Source organism: Centruroides sculpturatus, unplaced genomic scaffold (genome assembly GCF_000671375.1).
Source record: "Centruroides sculpturatus isolate CEXI.00-Female unplaced genomic scaffold, Cexi_2.0 scaffold927, whole genome shotgun sequence".
In the NCBI taxonomy this organism is placed as follows: Eukaryota; Metazoa; Arthropoda; class Arachnida; order Scorpiones; family Buthidae; genus Centruroides; species Centruroides sculpturatus.
Genome location: NW_019385272.1, coordinates 313,787 through 319,786, shown reverse-complemented (window position 1 = coordinate 319,786; position 6,000 = coordinate 313,787). Strand labels below are relative to the sequence as shown.

At 34.3% G+C, this 6,000-nt stretch overlaps 1 non-coding gene across 1 annotated transcript; it reads left to right on the top strand.

The window, feature by feature from the left end:
- The first annotated feature begins 463 nt into the window (after positions 1-463).
- Trnak-uuu lies at positions 464-536 on the top strand. The gene has a single exon. It is a non-coding gene; the product is annotated as a tRNA-Lys (tRNA).
- Positions 537-6,000: the final 5,464 nt, after the last annotated feature.

Below are 6,000 nucleotides of genomic sequence, written 5' to 3'. Positions count from 1 at the left end.
TTTTTATATGGTATCTTGTATACCCCATTGTTCTTCCTTTTTTGATCGTATCTTTGTCATTTCTAAGCAAGTTATAAACCGTGGGAGCCCTTTTGTATAGTAATCTTGTAGTCTGCAATTTCTTTCATGATATTGGACATTCCTCTGTTGAAAGTGAACTTAGTAACTTCTTTGTTCGTATTCTGCTTTGTCTTCTTTTTGTTAGGATCTGAGTACGAACTTATTTACTCCTCAATAACTTTTACTCCAAATCCCAAGATTCTAGCAACGGTTCTGGTCCTATTTATTTCTTGCAACCTGTCGAACACGTTGAGTAAGAATGGAAGTTTACAAGTTGTGAAAGCGATATGAATTATTGTATAACGTAGGCAAGTATCATTTTTCCAATGGTAGCCACCATTCTAATGTTTTTTGTGGCTACTTTGAATGTTCTGTTGCATTATCAGGCCGGGAACAGATAAGAGCCCGGATAGCTCAGTCGGTAGAGCGCTAGGCTTTTAACCTAGCGGTCCAGGGTTCGAGTCCCTGTTCGGGCGGTTCGCTTTTTATTTTTCTTCGTTACCAGATTTGAATCGCATTTTACAAAGACTTAGGAATGCGTTAAATCTTTAAGAAAGAAATAAAAATTAGGTATTAGTTAAATGTCACAAAGAAAGACTACAATAATATCAGTGTCAATTAATTTGATGGAAGCTGTTAATCATCATTAGTCAAAAAAAAAATATTCATTTATCATCAGTTTTAATTTATGGCGATCATCTGAAAGATCTCAAAAATCCATTTTATGTTACAAAGTCTTTATAATATAAGTTATAACTTACTTTATAAAGACTTTGCAGGGAAAGTTAGTCAACTCGTTGTTGGTTTTATATTTATTTATTAATAAATCGACGTGAGACTCAAAACAAATGGTTCGGACGGTGGGGACTTCAGCAGTTGCAAGTGGCCTCGCTCTTTTAAAACCTTCAGAGTTGAACAAGTAGTATGTAGATATACAGTACTTGTCGCTATACTATTATTAGCAAGATTCCAGATGATTTAGACATTGCAAAATGTTAAATATCGTATGGTGAGAGAGATTTAATATAACTTAAAACTACCGCATGAATCAAGAGATCACGTGTAAACACACGTGCTTTGGCTTCACACTTATAAACAGGGTCTAAGTTATTGTATATACGAGGCTTTTCATTACTCGCTGAACAATTTATTTTNAACATGGAAATCGAATGTAAACAATCGCTATAAATTGTTAATTAAATGTTGTTTGACAATGTCTAGATGAGTAAGCATGTTCTCAAAACTATCTAGCAATAAATATTTCCGGGAAACTCCAACTCTCTATAGTAAGTCTATGGAAGATGTTCTTGCTGTTAATTGGCTTTAAAATCTTTGTTTCTACGCCTATTACGCTCTAAATGGTAATTTATATTACGACTGATTTAACTTCAACGAATGAGCTTTTTTTTCAGAACCATGTGGTCTGGATTTTCCCGCGAAGAACCAATCCACGTGATTAAAGTCAGAATGTAAACAAACGTTACAAATAGCTATCTTCTTCATTTTAGAGCCGTAATTCTGGTAATTTTACTCCTGAATGTTTCTGGCAAAACAAACATTTGTTTAAATAACGTCAATAAAAATGAAAATTAGCGAAATTAGAGCCGAAAACGATGAAAATGGCGATTATCTAACGTTTATTTACATTCTGACGTTGATTTAAGTGAAGGGCTAATTATTATCGCAGTCAATTTTCCACCAGACAATTCTGAGAAGATGCTTAATCGATCAAACGAAATAAAAAAAAAACTATATGTTAGCTAATTAGATATAAAGAAAAGAATTACAACTACGCGACAATCATATNAGACCTATACAAAACTTATTGTTTCCTCGTACTATATTAAATACATATGACAAATTTAAAAAATCATCCTTTCTTGAAATTTTTATGAATAATATCTGTAAAAAAGTATTAATTTTCTGTTATTTATTATCTTTGCGCGTATATTTAAATTTAAAGAAAAATAATCACACTATTAAAATTATCTATTGTGTACGATTGGGTTGGGAGGTGTATAAAGATCGAGTGTGAAGTTAAATTCGGTGGGTTGACGTCATTCGGCTGACCAATCAGGACCCTTATTCTCGAGTTTTTCGTGTTACAACTGCCAACGTGTTGAACGTGTCACGTGGGATTCGTTCTCACACTCATGCGAGATCGCTACACGAAAGTGAAAATGGCTGACGGATACGCTATTTTGATCGCAATCGAAGCGTTAGAAGGAGCCGAAAATAACTTAAAGGAGATTAAAAATTGCAGCTCAACAATAAATCGCTGGTTAACTTTGAGTTCTGTCAACAATTAAAACAATGGTGTAAGTATTAATAAAGAGAATAAAGGCCCATTTGCAATGAAAATCAAACAATAATACCTATGTTGTTTAATGCAACCATTCACAATGAGTTATGTAAGTGTGACCTTAAACTTAATCATAAGACGTTAACAGATTAAAATAATATAAAATTATATTTGAATTTCAATTTTTAAATTGCACTGCGCATTTACCAGAACCGACCCTGGCCACGTCGGTCGCCAGTAACCCAAAAATCCACAATCTGCCAGCGTTTTTCTATAAAGAGATCACTTTAACAGCTTACATTTCAGAAAAACCAGATCTAACAGTGGTTGGTCACTATACAGAGAAAAAGTATCCCCGATAATCTGTTGGATACATTTTAGACCGATTAGAATTGGTTACTACAGGAAGGACACTGTATATAACTTATATATATGTTCAGTAAACTCATTTGGATACAAGTAAATGATTTCGTTATAACAATTCAAATTCAGATTTTAATATCAAAAGTAAATTGTTACCAGAGCCTCTTTGTTACCGCTTCCCGGGACGTGGACCCAGAGGTTGGATTTAGGGAAGCGTGTTCGTGTTGTGAAACGGTGTCGTTTATAATGCACGTGAGTGGAATGATTGGTGATTGAATGCGACGAATGTGTCGTTGTTCGAACTGTGTGTTTCAGCGTGAGGGATGATGATGTTTACGTGCGTGGATGTGAATTACTAAACTAGTGTGAGTACGACAAGGGGAAAAAAATAAAAACCCCTTGTCTTCTTACATCTAGATTAGCAAATTAAATTTAAGGTTTTAGTTTGAATGTTATTATGACAAGAGGAAAAAAATAAAAAAACCTCTTGCCTTCTTATCCTAGGTTAGTAATATCCTTCAGAAAAAATAGCAAAGGAAAAAGTCGTTCGCATCTCTTACGAAGCGACGCTTTTTCCTTTCCATCTTTGCCCACACCGAACGAGAGGATCCCACTCGTTGGAAAAGGGAGGANATTAGCCAATTTTCTAAATTGAAAACGTATTTTTATACTTTTATAGAAATGCTGGGTATTTGCTTAATGGTATCATTAATGGTATTACTGTATGAAACCATAAAGATTTTCCGAAAGCGCGTGTTACAGTTACTCGAAACTAATGAAAGAATATTTAAAAGGAAAGAATCTCCATCGATCACTTCTGAGAAAGCCATCATCGCAAAAGTTAGAAGATATTCTGTTCAGGATTGGAAGAGGTAAAATTATAACATATTATAATTTTTATAAGAACTAATTCCAAGACAAGCAACATATTGTAAGACAATGTGCTGCTGCCCAAATACATGGCATCCTACAATTACTCTTATTACGACCAGCGTGTTGAGGAATGAGAACGATGCCCCGACCTATACTACTCACAGATGCTTCTAGACAACAAAATGAATCAGCTACTTGTTGTTTAGAAGTACACCATGATTGATTATTAGGGTATAGATCGAGTTGGAATCCAAATCTCCCATGTCAACATTTACCATGCACGATCGTTACATTACTATATACGAGACAGGTTCCTTGATCTTGGAGAGATAGTGGTCAGAAGCTAAAGTAGACCTTTCTCTATGGTATCAAAATTTACTAAGGACCATATATTTTACCAACGTTCCTGTATTCAATTATATGATTGTTAAATATAAAACATAAATGGCTGTTTTTACAAGACAATTAATTCCATTTTTAAAAGCAATTCAAAATGCGAGAGATTTTTCTATTTCTTCGAAAAATCCAATTCGAATTCAATCTGTATCTTAAATAATTTTAACCACAATGTGAATCCATTCAACAAGACCCATTCAAATCCTCTGTTATGTTTGACTAAGCCATATTGTAAAACTTGTTCATAAACTTCTCCTGAATGGTCTTTTTTGTAACGCTTTTCGCACAAATGGAATTATAAGGGATTACTGTTACGCCCATCATGGGTTCGTTCAGGCCTATAATAAGAACAGCTGTATGGTTAGAGTCCTATGAAAACTTCCTGGGGATCTCGGAACTCCAGAATGACAGGCTAACATTTTTACCGATTCAACATCTAAATGTCTATTATAGATGTTTTGGACGAGCCTTATTGGGCCTTATCCTTCTCTATACAGTTGCATCAGTGTGATGGACATGCAGATCCAGTTGAACATGTGATGAGTATTAAAAAAAAGACTTTCTTAGTGATCATGACGCACAGAGTGCATGTTATGTCCATAAAATAAACGATTACTTGTTAACGTATAAGTGCTACGTGCTCCAAAATGAATCCGTAGAGTTAAAAGCCTGTAGAATTTTTTTCTAATTAATGTTGAATCAAGAGCGCCAGGTGTCAGATTGGAGGACAAAACTGTTCGGTACGGCTCTGTCCTACGGTATATTATGAAAGCCGCCATCTTGAAAACGACCGCAGCGCTTTCTACACGGCTACTAAATGTAGCGTGCATAATGTCCACAGCATCCTTATTGTAGCAATTTGTGTGGTCCTCGCAAATTTTGATCTCATTGCAAATGCTCCTCCGTTATGTATTTTCATCACGAGGTAATCGAGATCATGGGCTTTTCTTCTTACATTTACTTACCTGTAGGCAGCCATGACGACAGACAGGAAGGCATTATGAATATATTTATAGACTTTATTTTAGTATTAAATTTCAAAATTTTTTACCGAAATAATAATATTTGGATATAATATATATTTTTTATACTTTCAGAATTAAATATCATCTATTTCAAACAATCTTTCATGTCATTCAGACAGTCCTGAGTTACCTGATAATGCTGATTGTTATGACTTTCAATATGTGGTTGATAATCTCTGTGCTCCTCTCATCGGCGATAACTTTTTTCTTATTTGGAGCATTTATGTCGCGTAAACCTAACAAAATTCCTATCGAAATGTCATCTCACAAATGGTAATATATATCTCTATACAGTAGACCCCCCTATAACACGGTAGATAATTCCGTGTTATATGAATTTCATGTTGTACGAGTCACTTAGATTTTACTGTGAACGGCTGGGCTGTGAATGGCTCACGTATTTGTAAAATCTAAGTGACTCGTACAACATGGAATTCATATAACATGGAATTATCTACTGTGTTATAGGGGGTCTACTTGTATATATATTATCTGTATGCTACTGTACAAATATAATTAACTCATGATTTTGAGTTATGAAAGTGATTTATTCTTTGTAAAAGTGTTCTTACAGTGCAGAGAATAGCGCATTAGTCTCTTAATCCAAGGATCATGGTTTCGAACCCGGCAGAAATGTATCAGATTTCTTTGTATTTTGGTTATCTATTTTTAATAATCCTTTGAACGTAAAGAGTGTGACTCTGAAGTATCTCTCTACAAAGGTCAAGGGCTCGCATCCTATGCAGTCACTTACATCACGTTATGAAATCTTTGCAAGTATTATTTAATTGAATGCATATATAAATACGTGAAAAGATCTTAACAGGCTGCGCGTATACTGTGTATATATCTATATCAAAAGTGTGTTTCTTATAAAGACTTGAATCATCCTGCTGTAAAAAATAATCATTTATTGTCTAATAAAAATATGTATCTGTTCTGAGATAATTTTTGGACAGTTTCAAATAACCAAATGATATA